The sequence below is a fragment of the Gossypium hirsutum genome, chromosome A12 (genome assembly GCF_007990345.1).
Source record: "Gossypium hirsutum isolate 1008001.06 chromosome A12, Gossypium_hirsutum_v2.1, whole genome shotgun sequence".
Classification (NCBI taxonomy): domain Eukaryota; kingdom Viridiplantae; phylum Streptophyta; class Magnoliopsida; order Malvales; family Malvaceae; genus Gossypium; species Gossypium hirsutum.
The window spans coordinates 54,390,567-54,411,386 of record NC_053435.1 but is presented as its reverse complement, the minus strand read 5'-3'; the positions used below and the strand labels follow the sequence as shown (position 1 = coordinate 54,411,386).

Here is a 20,820-nt window from a genome sequence, read left to right as displayed (position 1 = left end):
GTTACATTCTCAGTTTCAACCACAGTTTCGAGGCACGGGCGTGTCTCACGCCCGTGTTGTTTTGGCAGTTTCACCCACGGCCATATCGCACGGCTGTGGCAACTTATCGCATCCTGTGTTGGGAAAAAATTTTGCCCTATTTTCACACCATCGTATCGCACGATCGTGTCTCCTCCTATGGTGTGAGCACGGCTTAAGGCACGCTCGTGTGCCTAGCCGTGTAGATGGGAAAACCCTGTGTTTCAAGACTCAGTTAGTAGGTTAGATGTGAAAAACTAGAATTTAAATAAGTCATTATTGTTAGTGCTCGGGTTGCCTCCCGAGAAGTGCTTATTTATAGTCTTAAGCTGGACTTACCTCTCTTCTGCATGGTCAAGGTGGTGCGAGGAGTTTACACTTCTCATCCCTGCTATCAACTTTATCAACATAAGGTTTAAGACGAGTATTGTTTACCTTAAAAGTACCAAATTTGGGATGAATTACCTCCACTGTACCATATGGGAAAATACTGAGTGCCATAAGAGGAATTTCTTCATTAGGTTCAGGAGTGGTAATGCAAGGATCTGCTGCATCTAGTAGTACTTTATCTCCAACCTTAAGTTGATTTGGTGAGGTTTGAGCTCGTCCTGGCTCGATTTCGGTTTATTGGGTGTTCTCGATTTCTGTGTCTGCCATTCATCTAGCTCCTCAATTTGTAGCCTTTGTTCTTCATAGATAGGTCATTTGTTGTTGTTTGAACACAACTCATATGCATTCTTCGTAACTGTTTCCTGCACAGAGGGTTTCACCACATGATCAGTACTAGTAGAATGATTTATACAACCACCTTCAATTTTTGATGTGTTACTCGAATTACGAGCTTGAAGGGTGATTGTTTCGTCTCCCACACGAAGTGTGAGTTCACCTGTACCAACATCAATAATGGTTCTAGCAGTTGCTAAAAAGATTCGTCCTAAAATTAAAGGTGCGTTACTATCCTCTTCCATGTCTAGAACAACAAAGTCTATTGGGTATATAAATTTATCGATCTTAACAAGAACATCTTCAATGATACCCCTAGGAAATCTAATGGTTTTATCAGCCAATTGAATGCTCATCCTAGTTTGTTTGGGTTTCCCAAGACCTAGCTGTTTAAACATTTTATAAGGCATAACATTAATGCTTGCCCCTAAGTCAGCCAATGCATTATGAACATCTAAACTACCAATTAAACAAGGAATCGTAAAACTCCCTGGATCTTTCAATTTTTTAGGTAGCTTATTCTGTAGAATGGATGAGCAAACTGCATTCAACTCCACATGCGACGCCTCATCCAACTTTCGTTTATTTGTTAAAAGCTCCTTTAAGAATTTGAATGCGTTTGGCATCTGTAAAAGAGCTTCAATAAATGGTAAGTTAATATGTATTTTTTTAATAATTTAAGAAATTTACCAAATTGTTCTTCTGTGCGGTCTTTCTTTGTCGCGTTTGGGTATGACACATAAGGTTTGTATTCTTTACTTACCGATTTCTGGTCATTGTGGTCCACCTCACCCTTACCTTTACTTACCCCAGTTTCTTGCCTCGATTCTGGTTCAGGTGCAACTAACCCTTTCGCTTCTTGAATGGTAATTGCATTGATTTGCTCCCTTGGGTTAGATTCAGTGTTACTCGACAGGCTACCTTGTGGTCGTTCAAAAATCAGCTTGGCGAGTTGGCATATTTGAGTTTCGATCCCTTGGATTGACATTTGTTGATTCTTAAGGGCTATCTCGGTATTTTGGAAATGTGTTTCTGACACCGAGATAAATTTTTTCAACATCTCCTTAAGGTTCAACTTCTTTTCCTACTGGTAAGGTGACTGTTGAAAACCCAGAGGATGTTGTGGCCTTTGATTTCCTTGACTGCCACACAAGAAATTGGGATGGTTTTTCCAACCTGTATTATAAGTTGTTACTATACGGGTTATTTTGGGGTCTAGAGTTATTGTTACCCATATATTGGACTTGTTCCTCCTCGATGCTAGGGTTGAAGGGTTGATATTTTGTGCATGCCCCTCCTCCATTTGAATCGCACCTCATCACTGGATGTACCTGAGTAGAACCATACAAACTGTCAATCTTTTTATTTAATAGTTCTACTTGGTTGGATAGCATAGTAACCGCATCGAGGTTGAAAACACTGGCTGCTTTCGTCGGCTTTGTCCTCATAACTTGCCACTGATAGTTATTCAGTGACATCTCCTCAATAAATTCGTAAGCCGCCTCAGGCGTCTTATTATTGATAGTTCCACCAGCAGCTATGTCAATCATCTACCGAGTCAAAGGGTTTAGGCCATTGTGAAATGTTTGGACCTGTAGCCAGAGTGGTAACCCATGGTGAGTGCATCTTTGCAAAAGGTCCTTGTATCTCTCCCATGCATCGTAGAGTGTTTCTAAATCCACATATACAAAAGAGGAGATATCATTATGTAATTTGGCTATTTTAGCCGGCGAAAAATATTTTAATAAAAATTTTTTGGTCATCTATTCCCAAGTAGTGATTGATCCTTGTGGCAACGAGTTCAACCACTGTTTAGCCTTATTCCTCAAAGAAAAGAGAAACAACCGAAGGCAAATGGCGTCATCAGAAACGCCATTAATTTTAAAAGTGACTCTAATAAATTTGCCAAGTGAGCGTTGGGATCCTCGTCCTGCAAACCATGAAACTGAACAAACTGTTGGATCATTTGAATGGTGTTAAGTTTCAGTTCAAAATTATTTGCAGCAACAGCAGGCCTAACTATGCTCAATTCAGTTCCTGTTAAATTATGTTTAGCATAATCATACATAGTGCGTAGAGTAGGATTCTGATTTTCTGGATCATCCATCTCCTCGGTTGTGGTTGAAACGTCGTCCTCTTGCTCGTCCTCTGTGTATCTTAGGCTTCGCCTTCTTTCTCTTCAGTTTTTGCAAACTGTGCGGTCGATCTCACCGTAAAAAAGTAGTGGTCCTGATGGGTTTCTTCTGGTCATAAACTAGAAAAACCTGTCAGAAGAAAATAAATGAAAAATTAGAAAAGAAAATAAAAATATAAATTGCAATAAAACTAATATGGCTAAATACTAAAAATTGAGTGTTGCTAGTATCCTAGTTCCTGCAACGGCGCCAAAAACTTGATGCGTGATATTCGTGACATGTTTTAAAAATTTATAAATGAATCGTTCTTGAGACTAACTTATTATCACGATTAAGGCAAATGTACCTATCGAATAGTAGTATAGTTCAGCAAGACTGGATTGTCGAACCCAAAGAAACCACAAGTACTAGTATTTACTTCTTTTTTATTATCTAGCCTAAAAATCAAGAGGTTTGGTTATCTAAACTAATTACTCAACTAAGAATGCATAGAAAGAAAATTTGGTAAAATACTTTTTAGAAAATTCGATTGATTAAGACAATACCTAAGGAAAAATCCACCTAGACTTCACTTGTTATTTGACTCTGAATTAGACGATTTATTCATTTGACTTGATCCGTAGAAATCCCTAAGTTATATTATTATCTCTCTCGAGACTAATAACATCTAACCCTAGGTTGAATAATTGAAATCTCTTTCTAATTAACACCTTAGAATTGCATTAACTCGATCTATGGATTTCCTTATTAGGTTTCACCCTAATCCGGCAAAATCTTGTCACCCTATCTCTAGGCGCGCAATCAGCTCCGCTTAATTACGACAAATATACTCTTAGACAGGGTTTATTCCTCCTCTAAATAAAAGTGTTAACTTGAATCAATATCCTGGAATATTAAAACAAGAATTAAGAACACATAATTAAGAACAAATCAAATATTTATCATACAATTTAGATAATAATAACAAGATCCATCTTAGGTTTCATTCCCCTTAGGTATTTAGGGGTTTTAGTTCATACTTATGAAGGAAAACATCTAAAAAATATAAAGATTACAAAACATAAGAAAACCCAAAACTCCTGAAGGAACTTGAAGGGAGATCTTCAGTCTTGATGATGAATCTGGCTTCTAAGATGGATCAATCAGCTTTCCTTGAGTAATTCCTTGCTTCCTACTCTGCGTCCCCCCTTTTAAGTGCCTTCTCAGGTGTTTAAATAGGCTTTAGAATGCCTAAGAGCCCCCAAAATTGACCTTTTCTGAATAGGGTTATACTTGGGCTCGGTAGGGACACGCACGTGTGCGATTACTCCAGCCCGTGGTCAAGGCTGTTGAAAAGGCACGGGCGTGTAGTATACCCGTGTAAGTCGTGCTTCAATCTTACCAAAGGGACACGACCGTGTGACACGCCCGTGTGAGAAAGTCCAGGCCGTGTTGATTTCCCACGTGGGTCCATTTTCTCTGTTTTCGGCCTATTTCTCTCTCTTTTTACTCTCCTATGCTCACCAAGTATAAAACATGAAATTAAAGGATTATGAGCATCGAATTCACCAATTCTAAGGAGAAACGAACCATAAATGTGCTAAGAATGGGATAAAAATATATATAAATTACGGTTTATCAGCTAGCCTACCATAAATAAATCGATTTTCATTGTACCATAATACCTGCATATAATCATGCCAAAACGCTTCCCAAACATAACATTATAACACACTATCATCCTAATATCCAATATGTCTCAAATAGGACCATTTTCATATCAAACCTATTTATACCATTTCATGTATTCAACCATTCATTTCCTCAATTCATTTCATGCTGAATCATGCATCTATAGGTACTAATGTGATATCCCGAATTACGGCCTAATCAGAATAGTGGTTTTGAGACCACAAATCCGAGATAGAAATAATTATTTTATAATTATTTTGAGGTCTATCATATGATTGCATGATTGTGTGAAGCTTTCGTGAAGAAATTCTATGCATAAAGTGCTTAATTTGAAATTTGGGACTAAATTGAATAAGTTGCAAAACTTGCATTCTAGAAGTTTCTAGTATGAAATTGCTTTGAAATATTAACTAGGAGGTCTTTGATAGCAATTTGACCAATTTCTAAGTTTATGGAAAAAAAGTGGACATGGATGGAATTTTTGAAAGTTTAATAAGGAAAGACATTTTGGTCATTTTGATATTAAATCAAATAAAATGGGAAAAATAACACAAAAATGATCATCTTCTCCATAGGTTGCTTCCAAATTTTTCTCTCCACCATAGCTAGGGTTTCAACACTTTTAAGCCTTGATTGTAAGTGATTTCTATGCCCATTTTTAATGTTCTGTACATTTTTGAAATCCTCGTATCTCGGTTTACCTATTTCTACCAATATTTTGAGCTAGGGTTTATATTTAAAAAATTACCCATGAATGATATGCATGAATTTTGATGTTTTATGGTAGATTATGAAGCTTGAGATTGTGTTAAACAACTTTTGCTAAGTAATTTTACGTAAAAATGACTAAAATGACATAATCGGTAAAAATACCTAATGTTCATAAGTACATGTTAGAGTGAGAATTGGATGTTGCTGTAGAAGGAAAAAATGATCAGCATATCATAAAACATAAGAAAATAGGATGAAGTTTAATTTATGAGATTTGGGGAAAAAGTGTAAATATGTGAAAGTTTAGGGGTAAAATTGTAATTTTTCCAAAATATGATTTTGGGTTGATTTGAATAATATGAGTCCTAATTAGGCTATATTTGAAATGATAGAGCAAAGGAAAATCGAAATTCGGGCTAAAATCGGCAAAATACCAAGTTGTAGAGAAAATGGTAAAAATGATCATTTTCGCATACGAGGTAAGTTCATATGTAAATATTGTAATATAACCGTTATTTTAAATCATTTAATGCTATTTATACGATATTATGATTGTTATCATGCAATTCTATGCTTTGTGGTCATTATTGGACAACATGCAAAAATTTTATGAATTATGTGAAAAATGTGAAAGACTACCGAAGTATCGTCATTGGTATTCCAAGGAGAATGGTAAAGGAGTACGAACGAGGAAAGTCCCGTTGAACCTTAGGAATAGATTAGGATATTTGGGCATCCGAACTCGTTGAGTTGAGTCCGAGTTCACTTATGGATGCGAATGGCCGAGCTCGTTGAGTTGAGTCCGAGTTCGCTTATGGGTGGGTTACATGGTAGCTTGGCTACATATGTGGCACTTATGTGCAAACTTTCCATGTATTCGAGTTATATTCCGATGTGTTCAACGGGTAAAATTCTAGTGAAATGGAAGAATACTCAAGATGCAAGTGACGTATTGGTAAGTGTTGTGGAATGGGCACTTTGGACAGTTATGTACTTAACCCTCGGGTTGAGACTTGATACGACAACAATAATGTAGTAAGACGATGAATGATGAATAGAAATGTGATATATGTTTTGGTGATATTATGCTAATGTTGGTTGGTATAATTGCTTTGTTAAGTTATTTGTTATTTGCATGTGAATTTACTAAGCATTTATGCTTACTCCCTCCCTTCCATTCCTTGTAGTTTTGACAAGCCGGTTTGGAGATCAGGACGGTCGGAGGCACACTCACACTATCAACAGACAATCTCGGTATAGTGGCTTGCATATTTTGGGAATATGGCATGTATAGCATTATAATCCTTTTGTGTATATAATATTATGATATGGTGAATGAGTGATGTGGATATGCTTGTTGATGATTAGCTATTGGAATGGCTAATCAAAATTTATATTTAGTGTTATGTATGCTTAATGTATTACCTACTCTATGGAAAACCATAAAATGGTGAAATTGGCTATAAAACAGTGTCATACAGCAGTAGTGACGTAAATTTGAAAAATCACTAAAAATATTAGAAATAGAATTAGATGATTAATAAAATATGTAATTAAATCTTAATGAATCTATTTTCATGTGGAAGAAACAAAATAGGCAAAAAAATTTATATTTTATGAGATATTTATGTTTTGGTGAAATAGGGTCAGAGCGATTTCTGGATCCCCTATTCTGACTTTATAAATTCACCATAAAATTGTGTAAAAATAATTAGGACTCAAATTTTATATGTATGGATTACTTATTGAGTTTCTTTTTAATAGAAACAAACTTCATAGTAATTGGATCTCTGTATAGGAAAAAATTTGATTCGTAGTGCACAGGGGTCAGAGTAGCCAAACCATGAAATAGGGGAGACTTTAACTAATAAACTGTACTAATTGGCCCAACCAAAAATTATAGAAAAAGCTTAGTAAGTATATATCTGAGTCTAGTTTCAGGAAAAATTTACAGAATTGGATTTTGAGTTTTGTAACTCAAGATATGATTTTTTTAGCGACTGTGACGCAGTTAGCCAGCTTGTCCGGAAATTCTAAAAGAAATTGTTTGAGCTGTTTAATTAATGAATTAAGTCCGTTAACACCTCGTGCTCGACTCCGGTGACAGTCTCGGGTATGGGGGCATTAAAAATAAACACACATTTCACAACATGTTATTAAACTTGTGCACATATATCATTTTCCAATTACATTATAAGTTCGTTAACAACTAAAGTTCCAAGCCAAACTTAGCATTATAAGGTAACATGACAAATCCTAAGTACATGCCACGTATAACAGAGTTCAAAGGATCAAAAGTCTACCGAATCAAGAGATGGATAGTGTGAGCTCCTCTTGGATCTGATTGACACATTTGTAAACTCTAAAATATAGATATTTCGACACTATTTTATGTACATTTTATGCTAAGTCCTAGTAAATAAATAACACTTTTTGTGGTTTTTCACTTAATTTCATGATATTTTATAATCTGCATGGGAATCTATAACAGACCACTCGGCGAAGTCTCTGTACTTGGTTACTATTTATTTTGTTGTTGTATTACGTGTAGCTAGAAGATAGTAAAGTATTAATTTTGTCTAAGTATAGTATTTTGTGCATGCGGGACCACCTCTGGACGTATTAACGTCCAGAGTGTGAATACTGCAACGAAACATATATATATAAATGAAGCAGTATCAGTAAGTGTATGGGTCAGGTTGTAATATAGTTACAACAGAGTAGGTGAGTACTCCGACGATCGTACCCAAATGAGACTTAGTATTAGATCAATTTCAACATAAATACCGAAAGATCTAATTAGTACTTAAAACAGGTTATATTATGAAAATATAAATAATAAGGATTTTTTAGGGTTTTTTATAATAATAAAAATATAACAAGTAAATAAGTATTGAGAAATTGTTCAAATCTGATTATAAGTGATTAGCTCGCTTCAATAATCTTCATCAACTGTCACTTCGGGTTCCTCGTCAATCAACCAGTCGATATCCTAGTAGGATCTTCTGATATGTCCACTAGAATAACGAGTCAGCAATGACTACTTATCTTCAGACCTCATTGTCCAGACTAGTTCGGGGTTAAGGTGTTCACGGATAAGCTATACACATTTTAGGTTAATTCCCACCTTGATAACTTCCTAGGGCTGTCAAGCCTAGGGTCTAGATTCTTCCTTTCCCAAACAACTGATCCATTGAGTAACTCTACAAAATAGAAAATAGATCATACCTCCACTCATTAATCCCCCCTATAAAGGGATTAGTTTCTCATGGTTTTTGTAAACAATATAAAATCTATATAAAGTGTAATCATGATAATTGAATCGAAAGTGTAAATTTTAAGAAAAAGCCTGATTTGTATTATGAAGAAGAATAAATCCACAAAGTTTAATCGCAACCACAAACTAGATCTCCCAAGATAAAACAAAGAACAAGCTAAAATAACTCTAAAACCTAAGAAAAGAGAAAAACTAAACTAGAATTAAAAAGAGAGATTCTAATCTAAGTAATTGGTGTCCATAACATGTGTCAAATGAGTCTATTTATAGACTTGAGGTAGCCATCGTCCTTAACCCTAGGTTAGTTGACGTTCCCGAGCTTTAAATTGGATTGTGTGGACCAAAACACCTCTTGGCTTGTAGTACTTCTGATCTAGAGTCGATGTCATGATATATCAGGACCTGTGTCGTGACATAGAAGTCAGTATACTCTTCTTTAAGATGTTTTCAGAGGTATGTCGTGACACCCTTATGCTGTGTCGCACATCGAAGGCAGTATCAGAATTCCTCTATTTTGCCCCCTATGTTGTGACATCGAATCCTTTGTGTTGGGACATAGTAGCCAGTATCAGTTTAGCACGCCTTCTAATGGTCTCTCATACACTCACAAAGTACATTAGCTCACCCTGAGGCCTTATTCGACCCCTAAGGTCTAAAAGAGTCGATTTGCACACTTTATTGTATTTAATTAAACTTACTAAAACATAATTAAAACCTAATGATAATGCTTATTTTCAAGCTCCTAAAGTGCAAAAATTAGTTTAATCTACTATAATGAATTATGACAGATCAAATTCCCCCACACCTAAGTCATTTATTGTCCTCAAGCAACACAAACAAAAATAAGAAATGAAAAAGATGACCCTTGAGAAAATATGATACAAGCATTAACTTTGGAGGACATGACTAGGCATTTTATCTTTGTGAATAATTTTCACATGATGCATAATTGACTTATCACTTTTGACCTCAGACATCTAGGTTCAGTAAATTACAAAGTATACAAAAATTAAGGGTCTCATATGTAAGAATCCATCAACAAATCATACAAGTAATTTGATTATCCTAGTAGAATACAAATAGTTGCTTATGTGATTGTTTAGTATAATGTTCATTTATGCATAAGGATACCGAGTCACATAGGACTTTTCGACTTGTAACATTCTGAGGCTTCAGATAGGTATGAAATTTAAAAATAGTAAGCATCAAAATGGTTTCAAACACGAAAAAATTTTGGCACATCATATCGATCCCTATTCTTCCTGTAACACCCCTAACCCGTATCCGTCACCAGAATAGGGTTACGGAGTATTACCAAACTTATTTCTTAAGTCAACATTCATTTCACATTCATTTCTCAAATCCATACAAATGTCATTCAAATACAGTCATATAGTCCTTAACACGAGTCCTCGGGGCTTAAAACAAGCATTAGAAGTGGTTCCAGACTAAATCGAATACTTAATAAATTTTTAGAAAAACATAAAAAATTTTCAAAGAGCAGGGGACACACGCCTATGTCACAGGCCGCATCGACATTCGAAATGGGATCCCATGGCAGTGTCCCAGCCTGTTTTCGACCCCGTGTAACCCTCTGACTTGGGTTACACGGCCAACCACGCCCGTGTGACTAGCCAGTGTACCCTTCAAAATGGCCTCACACGCCCGTGTGCCAAGTCGTGTGCTAGGCCGTGTAAAAACTGGAGGGTATATTGACTTATGCCACACAGCCAAGTCACAAACCCATGTGCTAGTCCGTGTGAAGCTATGGACTTTGTGGGATCCCATGGCAGTGTCCCAGCCCGTGTTCGACCCCGTGTAACTCTCTGACTTGGGTCACACAGCCAACCACGCCTGTGTGACTAGCCAGTGTTCCCTTCAAAATTGCCTCACACGCCTGTATGCCAAGTCATGTGCTAGGCCGTGTAAAAACTGGAGGGTATATTGACTTATGCCACACAGCCAAGTCACAAACCCATGTGCTAGGCCCTATGACTTGTCCTCAAAATTTCTAACTACTAACACTGACTACCACACCACACTTCCGCTGCATACTCTAATTCCAACTTAGGTAAATAGCACGCTATGGTTAAGTACGTACCATTATCGCATCTAGAGCGTCTCCATCCTCTTGACAATGTGCTGCATAGACCAACGCTGGCTATCTCGCCTCAGCATGAGTAGCACACGACCAAGTATATGATAACTACATAAAAATTTATTAATATATCGCGATCGTGGACAAGTCATAAGGTTAAGGTGTGGCAACGGGTATATGCATGTCTAGGATTGGATCTAGGGAGAGCTTGGTACTTGAGCGTTCTTAATGACCCACCACCTCATTTTAGCTCGCGGGACTTCTCATGGGCCAAGGTACGTGAAAACCATAATTAATGGAAAATTACCGAAATGCCCCTAAGGGCGAGAATAATCAAAATACCCCTAGGTGTTGAATGTAAGTTTTATGGATGTGACATGCATACATATGACGTTCTGCTTAGGTTGCATATGGGGTGGGAGTTATGGAACGGAGGAAGTATATAAGGGTTCGCATGGTTGCTTGACAATCGTGGATCCACCGACAGCTTTTAAAGCCCAATATGTAAATAAAGGTAGTTCCGAAACCGGGCTACCATTGGTGCGTGGGTTGGGTGGGTCGATATTTATATCCCCACATGGTGTGATGGGGGACAGAGCTAGTGTGTAGCAGATAGATAATTTGGATGGGATTGCATTGCATGTTTGATGATTTCTCTTTGAATGCTTGTTTTTCATCGAGTGTTGTACACACTGAGTTTGTGAAAACTCACCCCCTCTTCTATTTTATTTTCAGGTGATGCTCAGTAGAAGGTTCAATGTTTGGAGGGACTCTGAGTGGCCAGCTAGCAAGACAAATTTGGACTTTTTTTTTCTTAAGCTTATAAGTTTTATTTTATTAAGTATGTTTCAGACCAGATTGTAATAAGGTTTTCATTATGCTATTATTACTTGAATTATTATTATTTTCATTGTAATTACGAGAAGTTGAACTTGGGATTCCTAAATTATTGTATGTTTTCTATGTTTCTGCAACTGAAAGGTGTGTGTTTTTTTTAAAGTTAATTAAGGTTTCTTTTGTTTAAGAAGAGTTTTCGCTAAACACTTCAATGTAACACGTTAGATTCGGCCATAGCATCTAGGCCGAGTTTGGAGTGTTTCATTTAGTGGTATCAGAGCCCGGTTGAAAAACTCGGGTTATGAAGTGGGCATTATTATTATTTGGTTTCTTTTTCTACTTTAAAAAAAAACTTGGATGACACAGTTTTGGAAAAAAATCTTGCTGATCGGCACACCGAGTCTCCGACGTCGAGCCAAGTAAGTTCTTCTGTTCTTATGTTTGTTTAAATTGTTATACAGTAGATAGTTAGAGGGCTACTTTAGATGATGTTGTTAGAGTGGAACCGAAGCCCGTAGGATCTTAAAAGTCTAGAGGATTTTCGAAAATAATCTTCTCTTTAAATATTTTCATAAAACATCAGTTTAATTATTAAACTAACTAAAACCTCATAAAATTTCTAATCCATATAATACGCAAATCGACGATGAGTGCTAGAAGAGTTGCAATGGGCCGTGGCCGAGGCTACGGAAGTGTTAGGACTGAATCGTCAGCATCGGGCCATATACCTGATGTTCAAGTAGAAGAGGCTCCAGCTTCACCTGTGGGTGGGAATGGACCTTATGATCGGGCCACGATAGAAGATGCATTGTCGTAGGCAATGCTGAGGATTTTAGAAAGGGTCACTAGGCCCAATAATGGCACGGGAAATCGGGGGTCCATTCTGAGCGACTTCGTGCAAATGGGGCTGAGATCTTTAAGGGCGTGGCTGCTGTGGCTCCTAATGTGGCTGAATACTGGTTGGAGGCCACGGAAAGGATAATGGAGGATTTGGACTGTTCACCTGAACAAAAGCTGAAAGGGGAGGTGTAACTACTTAGGGACGAAGCTTACCAGTGGTGGCTAACAGTGAAAGAGGGCACCCAACCTGAGCGGGTCACGTTGGAGTTCTTCAAGGTGGTATTTCAGGGGAAGTATGTATGTGCCAGTTACGTGGACGCTAGAAGGAAGAAATTCCTGAACTTGACACAGGGAAACAAATAGGTGGTGGAGTATGAAGTAGAATTTCTATGTCTTAGTAGGTATGCAAGAGTTATGGTGGCAACGGGCTATGAACGTTGCGTTAGGTTTGAGGATGGACTAAAAGATAGCCTCAGGGTACTGATATCTCCACAAAGGGAGTGAGTTTTCTCGGAGTTGGTAGAGAAAGAAAAGATAGTGGAGGAGGTAAAACACACGGGGCGCCTGAATCGAGAAAAGGAAAAGGCTATGAATAAAAAGGAGGCTGAGACTCCTGGTGTTGGAGAGAGGCCTAGGGCTAGGGCCAGAGATAATAGGCCAATTAGAGCAGGGCCCCCTGCTATTAATCCAAGGGTGCCACCTTGTGCTGATTGTGGGAGAAGCCATGGAGGCGAGTGTTGGAAGAGGACGGGAACTTGTCTAGCTTGTGGATCTATTGAGCATAGGATCAGAAATTGCCCTAGAATGTCAGATCAGGTGTCAATCGTGGACCGAGGTGGTGTACAACCATCGAGGGGTGGTCAGCTACCGTTGAAAGATCGTGATCAGGCCAGTGGTGGAAACGGTTTGGGTCGTGGAGCACCAGACAGAGGTGCTGGTCATGCTGAGGCGAGGCAGGCAGCTTTGGCCTATGCAGCACATCGTCAAGAGGATGGAGACGCTCTAGATGCGAATAATGGTATGTACTTACCCATAGTATGCTATTTACCTAAGTTGGAATTAGAGTGCGCAGCAGAAGTGTGGTGTGGTAGTCTGTATTAGTAGTTAGAAATTTCAAGGACGAAATTTCTTCTAGGAGGTAGAGTTGTAACACCCCAAAAATCTCGAAACCCAAAAATCCTGATATACCAAACTTTTTTTATTTTTGGTTTTGATAAAAGTTATGTTTTTGTTCCTAGCCATGTGATAATTATAGTAGGTCTTAATTAAGCTTTGAGTTCGAACCTAGGGGTAAATGAAATTATAGTTTAATTATTAAAAGGACATTGTTGGCAAGTAAGTGGGCTTTTAAATAAAGATAGGGAAAAATGGCATCAAAAAGCCTTGTAGAAGAGTGGCTAAGTGACGCCACTTAGAATGTAGGGTGGTGGCGTTAGTGGCTAGCAAGGAGATCCAAGGTTCGAATCCTAGTTTAGTATTTTTAGAAGATTAATTTTAGCCTTCTAGAAGGATGGAAGTGGCGTAAATATGGACTCCAAGGGGAGTGATTAGAAGAGAAATTTGAGGAAAGGATCAATGGGTTATCAGGGAGAAAAACGAGGAGATGAGAAGTGAGGAGCAAGTGGAGCCGAAATGGGAACTTGGGCTTGAGAAATTTGGCCATAAAGGTTATAAATAGGTACCAAATGCAAGGGTATCAGGCTAATGCTGAAATCTTTTCCACCTTGCTACCGGAAACCCTTTTCGCTTTAAGATCCAAAAAGCCAAAAACCCTTTTGTTTTTCTTTCTTTCTGTCGATTTCTTCTTCTACTCTTCTTTAATCTGTGCCAAATATACCTTATTCACCATACTAAGTTTGGAAGCTGAATCTTCCAAGGGCCGAATACTCTTTGACTGAATCTAGTGTAAGTGTTGCTCTTGCAGTCGATTTTTGCTAAGGTATCGATTATTGTCCTCACTTCTTCTAATCGGTTTTTGGGTAGGAATAGATATCGAATTTCAGTTTTTGGATCCCTACCGATTTGCTCTTCATGTGAGAGACGTTGGTAAGTACTCTTAATATTAGTTGGTCGAATGGTCAGAGTTAAGGTAAAGGGACTTGTGTCGGGTACGAGTCACCTATTATACTAGTTTTAATAGTTAATATTGATGCAGATCTAGGAGTTGGTCGTGGTTAGTGATTAAAGAAGGGGTTGTTATTCTTGTCGCGCAAGGTAAGGTGAAAGGTGAGGTTTCAGTTTTAGTAAAAATATGTAATAAGCATGCGATTAATTGTAGGATGATATGTTTGTAGGTTGGTGACTAAGGGAATCACAACACGCTTGCTTACCAAGTGTGTACATACACTACACACACAAGTAGATCGGCAAAAGCCGAAAAGTCGAATTGCCAAAAATCTGAAAGTTTGGTTGCGGTAGTCTTACAAGTGTGCGAACACTCGTGAGGAGGAAACCTATAGGTTTTCTGAGGCTCATGGGCAATTCCATGGACTTGGGCTATGATCTGGACAACCAGGCCAGAATAGGCTTAATAGGCCAGATGGGATGTTCGGCCCATAATAGGAAAAATTTGATAATTGGTGCTATGTGATAGAAAATTTGTGTGTGAGCAGGAATATAAGGTGATTTGGGCCTAATGGGCCATATAAAGGTGATTTGGGCCTAATAGGCCATATGAATATGAATTGGGCCTGATGGGGCATATGAATGTGAATTGGGCCTGATGGGCCATATGAATGTGAATTGGGCCTGATGGGCTATATGAATGAGATGGGCCAAGTGGGCCATATGCATGTATATAGGGGTTTAGGGCCAAGTATATGATAACTACATAAAACTTTATTAATATATTGCGATCGTGGACAAGTCATAGGGTTAATGTGTGGCAACGGGTATATGCATGTCTAGGATTGGATCTAGGGAGAGCTTGGTACTTAAGCGGTCTTAATGACCCACCTTCTCTTCTCTAGTATCCTACCTTGTGCATAGTATTCGTTCATCTCAGCTCGCGGACTTGTTCATGGGCCAAGTTAAGTGAAAACCGTAATTAAGGGAAAATTATCAAAATGCCCATAAGGGCGAGAATGACCAAAATACCCCTAGGTGTTGAATGTAAGTTTTATGGATGTGACATGCATACATATGACGTTCTACGTAGGTTTCATATGGGGTGGGAGTTATGGAACGGAGGAAGTATATGAGGATTCGCATGGTTGCTTGACAAATATGGATCCACCGACGACTTTTAAAGCCCAATATGTAAATGAAGGTAGTTCCGCAACTAGGCTACCATTGGTGTGTGGGCTGGGTGGGTCGATATTTATATCCCCACATGGTGTGAAGGGGAACAGAGTTGGTGTGCAGCGGATGGATAATTTGGATGGGATTACATTGCATGTTTGATGATTTCTCTTTGAATGCTTGTTTTTGATCGAGGGTTGTACACACTGAGTTTGTGAAAACTGACCCCCTCTTCTATTTTATTTTTAGGTGATGCTCAGTAGAAGGTTCGATGTTTGGAGGGACTCTGGGTAGCCAGCTAGCAAGACAAATTTAGACTTTTTTTTCTTAAGCTTATAAATTTTATTTTATTAAGTATGTTTCAGACCAGATTGTGATAAGGTTTTCATTATGCTATTATTACTTGAATTATTATTATTTTCATTGTAATTACGAGAAGTTGAACTTGGGATTCCTAAATTATAGTATGTTTTCTACGTTTCTGCAACTGAAAGGTGTGTTTATTTTTTTAAAGTTAATTAAGGTTTCTTTTGTTTAAGAAGAGTTTTCGCTAAAACACTTCAATGTAACACGTCAGATTCGGCATAGCGTCTGGGCTGAGTTTGGGGTGTTACAGTTTCTAAATAAATATCAAGGGACACACGGCCGTGCCATCTGGCCGTGTATCACACATGGCTGAGACACACTCCCGTGTGGACAAAAATAGGCTATTTTTCAAGCCATTTTTCTCACCCAAATTAGCATCATCCTAAACACATCAAATAGCATAAGATATATCATCAATAGGCATTCAAACCAATCTCAATCAAGTCCAAATCATGCAATACGAATACCAACAACCATAATGCTCATAAACATCACAATTGGCCATTCAAAATAATACCAATATCACTATCAAAAGTTACCTAACACACATTCAATATGCCATTTCAATACATACCAAATCACTTTCAAGCATTCACTTAAATGGTCACTTTCTTTATGCATTATCTTGCCTAATGCTTAGCATGCTAATACATTCTCAATTTCAACTATTTGATACTAAGACACAATTTCACAAGAAAAGCAATCATATATTAACTAAACACCACATTTCAGAAGACAATATTTACATATATACATTTCAAAATATATGACTACTTACAAGCCAATTTAAATGGCCAAAATTCATCAAGAGAATAAGGCTACCGTAGCCAAAAAACCTATACATGCAATATAATCAAAATACACAAAGGTCAAAAGTACCAAAACAATAGCTGGATAGTGTGATGAGATCTCTGACAAATTCGAATTTGAGCAAGCTTCGAAGCCACTATAAAACACGGATAAGTAAACAAAGTAAGCTGTCAAGCTTAGAAAGCTTATATGTCTAATAAGTACAACTTACTAAATATTCTCAATTTAAAGAAGCAAAATGAAACATTTGTAAGTTTCAATCAAATTCAAAGGTTAGCACATAATCATAACCATGTTAGTCATGTATGAAAACATGAACTATAAATTACTTGTCATACTTCTTACAAATACCCGAATTTGTTCGTATCATCTCTTATATTCTCGTACCACAATCTTTACCTGTTGAACCATGTGGAATACTATTAGATACCTGAGAATCTCTCACACTAAGTGACAGAACATGGTCGAAACCATCTCAATCTCATATCTCATATAAATGTTCACTCTCGAGCTATCTTTAGGCCTGCTCACACAAGCTGACGATCAAGACGTAGCTCACGCAAGTTGACGAGTAACCGCAACACTTGCAGGAAAACTCAGCCACCGGTAGAACGTACGGACCAGTACCCAAAACACGGTAACCCCTAATGACATGTCACTTGTATCGTACCTATTCCTAAGGTTCAACTGGGATTTAGACATTGTCGATAATTTGTTGAGAATTTCTGAGGTGTTGTATCATCTCAATTATAACAATTTAAGCATTCAAACACATATATATATTTAATGCTTATTAAACATACGAAGTTACCTCAAATTAATACGTAGAAAATCGAACGATCAATCCACTACTTTGTTTTCCCCTGATCTACTTTCAAATGTAGCCTTTCTTGATCTATATATAATCAAATTTAACCACTTTAGTACTTATTCTTTTCAATTTAATCCAATTTTATGTTATGGCAAAATTACTATTTTGCCTCTAAACATTTGACTTCTTTACAATTTAGTCCCTAGGCTAGCCGAATATTAAACATACTTATAGCGGCCCATATACTTTACATATTCACACTTTTACCACACAATTTATCACATTTCTCAATTTAATCCCTAATTTGCAATTTCACTCAAAATCACTTAACAAATGTTGTTTATCTAACAACAACCATTCATTTTCTACCATTAACTTCAAAACACATACAAATTCAAAAATGGTGAAACCCTAATACTTTAACAGTTTCACAAATTAGTCCCTGTGCTAGCTAGATTAAGCTACAACGACTCTGAAAACATAAAAATCATTAAAAACCAAGTTAAATTGCACTTACATGCAAGGTTAATACATAGAAGAACCTTCGAGCTCCATTAATGTCTTTCTCTTAGGTTAATTTCAGTGAAGATGAAGTGAAAATGATGATATCCATGTGTTTTTCTTTATTTTACTTTATTTATTTAACAATTTACTTAATTAACCATGGTATATAACATTTAAAATCATTTAAATGATGTCCATAAAAGTCCACTCATATTATAAATGGTTTAATTACAACATAAAACCTCTAACCATTTAATATCATAGCTATTAGATCCCTTTAGCTTATTGAACTCCACTTTTGTACTTTACACGATTTAGTCCTTTTTATTTAATTGAGCATGCTAACGATAAAATTTCTTAACGAATTTTTTATACGACACTACTAACATGTTGTAGACATTAAAATAATAATAAAATAAATATTTTGAGAACCACTATTTCAATTTCATTGAAAACATGCTATTACACTTCCCCTTTAGCAACCCTTACCCGCTCTCCACCTTATTTCTCCTTCTATCACCTTCCTTATTTCTCCACATAGGAAATAACAGCATAATATAGTAACTATAGCTAGCTTACAAGTTTTGTGCACTAATGAACAATTTTTTCTTATTATATATATTTAAATACATCTCACTCACAAATGCCTTTGCTTTTCAATTACTTTTTCTCCTCGTATTGATTTTCTTTTTGAATTTCTCTTTTGTTCTGCACTTTAGGCTAACTTATAATTCCTATATCACACTGATATTTCTTATTTCTCACTATTTTTACAAAATCTGTCATGATGTATCTACTTAACCCTCAATACGTATGGTCAGATGTCTATAATCTGCTGCTCAGGACCAAATAAAAAGCGCAAATACAAATTAACGTTTCTTGCTCGGTTTTGTAATAAAATTCATCAAGAAGTGTTTACAAGTTCAAAATAGGTACTAAAGGTGGATAAGTACAGGTTCGGTTTTTGGCTTTGGATATGTTCCAAACAATGCATTAGGTCAACCTTAAATATCTCAATATGCACAAATTTAATCAACTAAACAAACTCAAATTCAACCATTTATCACATACTAGCATTCTCGTTTCATTATATTTTCTATAACATTTGGTACTGTTGATTGCTTAATGCTTATCTACAGTGTACTTTATAGAACTTAGTAGTCTAATAATAAAAAATTTAAAATCACCTACCATCAAGCCAATTTTATTTGTAAACACAAGTAACCTATGTACATGCTCCTAATCAATCACTTGTATTTCTACAAGCTAAAGCACCCAATTAACAAGAAAAATCAAAAGAAAAGCATAAAAATTGAAACAGATTAAAAATCAAAACAAATTTCTTATGTTACCCCCTACACATTAGAAATCACATTGTCCTCAATGTGTAGCCCTAAGAACAAAATAAAGAAGGCAGTTACCCAATGGATCATAATCATTCCATAGGTTATTAGTGAGTGCTTCATCCTTTTTTATTCCTACGATGTTTTTAAAAAAGTACAATACCCTAATAAAGAAACTAATTTAATTTTCCTAAATTCATTTATTCTTAAAAAAATACTATTAAATTAACTCAAAATATTATTCATCATCTTCCTGGAATCCTCTTGCTCTTTTACACAATTCTGTTATAAAATGGGGGAAAAATATTTCCTTTCCCAGATTTCTCGTGCATGCAACCATATTTTAGTATGTCCATGTACCAATACATATTTGCTTCTTTTGGAGTATCTCGCATGTTACGATAGCATAGATTGGACTGATCTTAGACATATCTGCTGTAGGCCAAAATCTTGAACAGACAAATTTCATCCACATCTTGGCTTTTTATGTCATTAACTCTTGATTGAATGTTTCAAGTATTGATGTTCCTATTTGATAAGTCCACACCTCCTTCCCTTCTATCAAGAATCTCAGTATTTCTTCTGTGTTTACATTTTTTAAATCCTTTAGATCTATTTTGTATAGATAGTCGCGATAAAAATATGGTGCATCATAAAATTAACAAAAACTCATCTTAGTTACCAGGACATTGATCCTTCTAACCTTCACAAAAGATTGCATCTCATAGAATGGTCTGGTTGTTTCCCTTTGTTTCAATGCTAGATAAAATTCTTGCACTATAGGAATTATTGTAGGTTCTTCAAACAACAAGCAAAAAATTGGTGTATTCTCTTTCTATTGTATTCTCCCAAATGCCTTTACAATTTCGCATTAAAGAATCAAATCTTTGCTCTTAGATGAAAGTGTACGATTGTAGTTGTTGTAAGTATTTATCCATGTCACTTTCCTGGAATTCAATAGATGGACTTGAAGTGCTTACACTAAAATTGGCCATTTGATAATCTAATTTTGTTGGAATCCCTTGTACAATCTTCTTCATCTGCAAACTGATATTTGTTTCTAGTAGTTGTAAAAATAAGAGGATGGATGTGACCTATTTTTGCTTTTAGAATGAAATAATAATATATTCAAGAGTTATAGTTTATTTCTACTTAGCAAGAAGTGAAATAACTAGAAACCTAATATAATTAAACTAAGAAACGTTAGCAATTACTGTTAGTTGAGAAAGAAGAGTTATGCAGGGGTGTCGCGACGTCGATAGCAGTTTCCCTATTCTGAATGTTTCCTGTGTCATGACATTCAATATAGGTCTCGCAAAGTGCAGACCAGATTCCATTATGTCTCGACTTTGTTGTAACATCAACAATTTGGTCGCTTTCTTCATTATCACCATTTTTGTTTTTCAATATCCCCTTGTTTCCTCCTGAATCCCATA

At 36.6% G+C, this 20,820-nt stretch overlaps 1 non-coding gene across 1 annotated transcript; it reads left to right on the top strand.

Moving 5' to 3' along the window:
• Positions 1-2,349: 2,349 nt before the first annotated feature.
• On the top strand, positions 2,350-2,455 carry LOC121211507 (small nucleolar RNA R71). Its single transcript, XR_005906731.1, has one exon. It is a non-coding gene; the product is annotated as a small nucleolar RNA R71 (small nucleolar RNA).
• Positions 2,456-20,820: the final 18,365 nt, after the last annotated feature.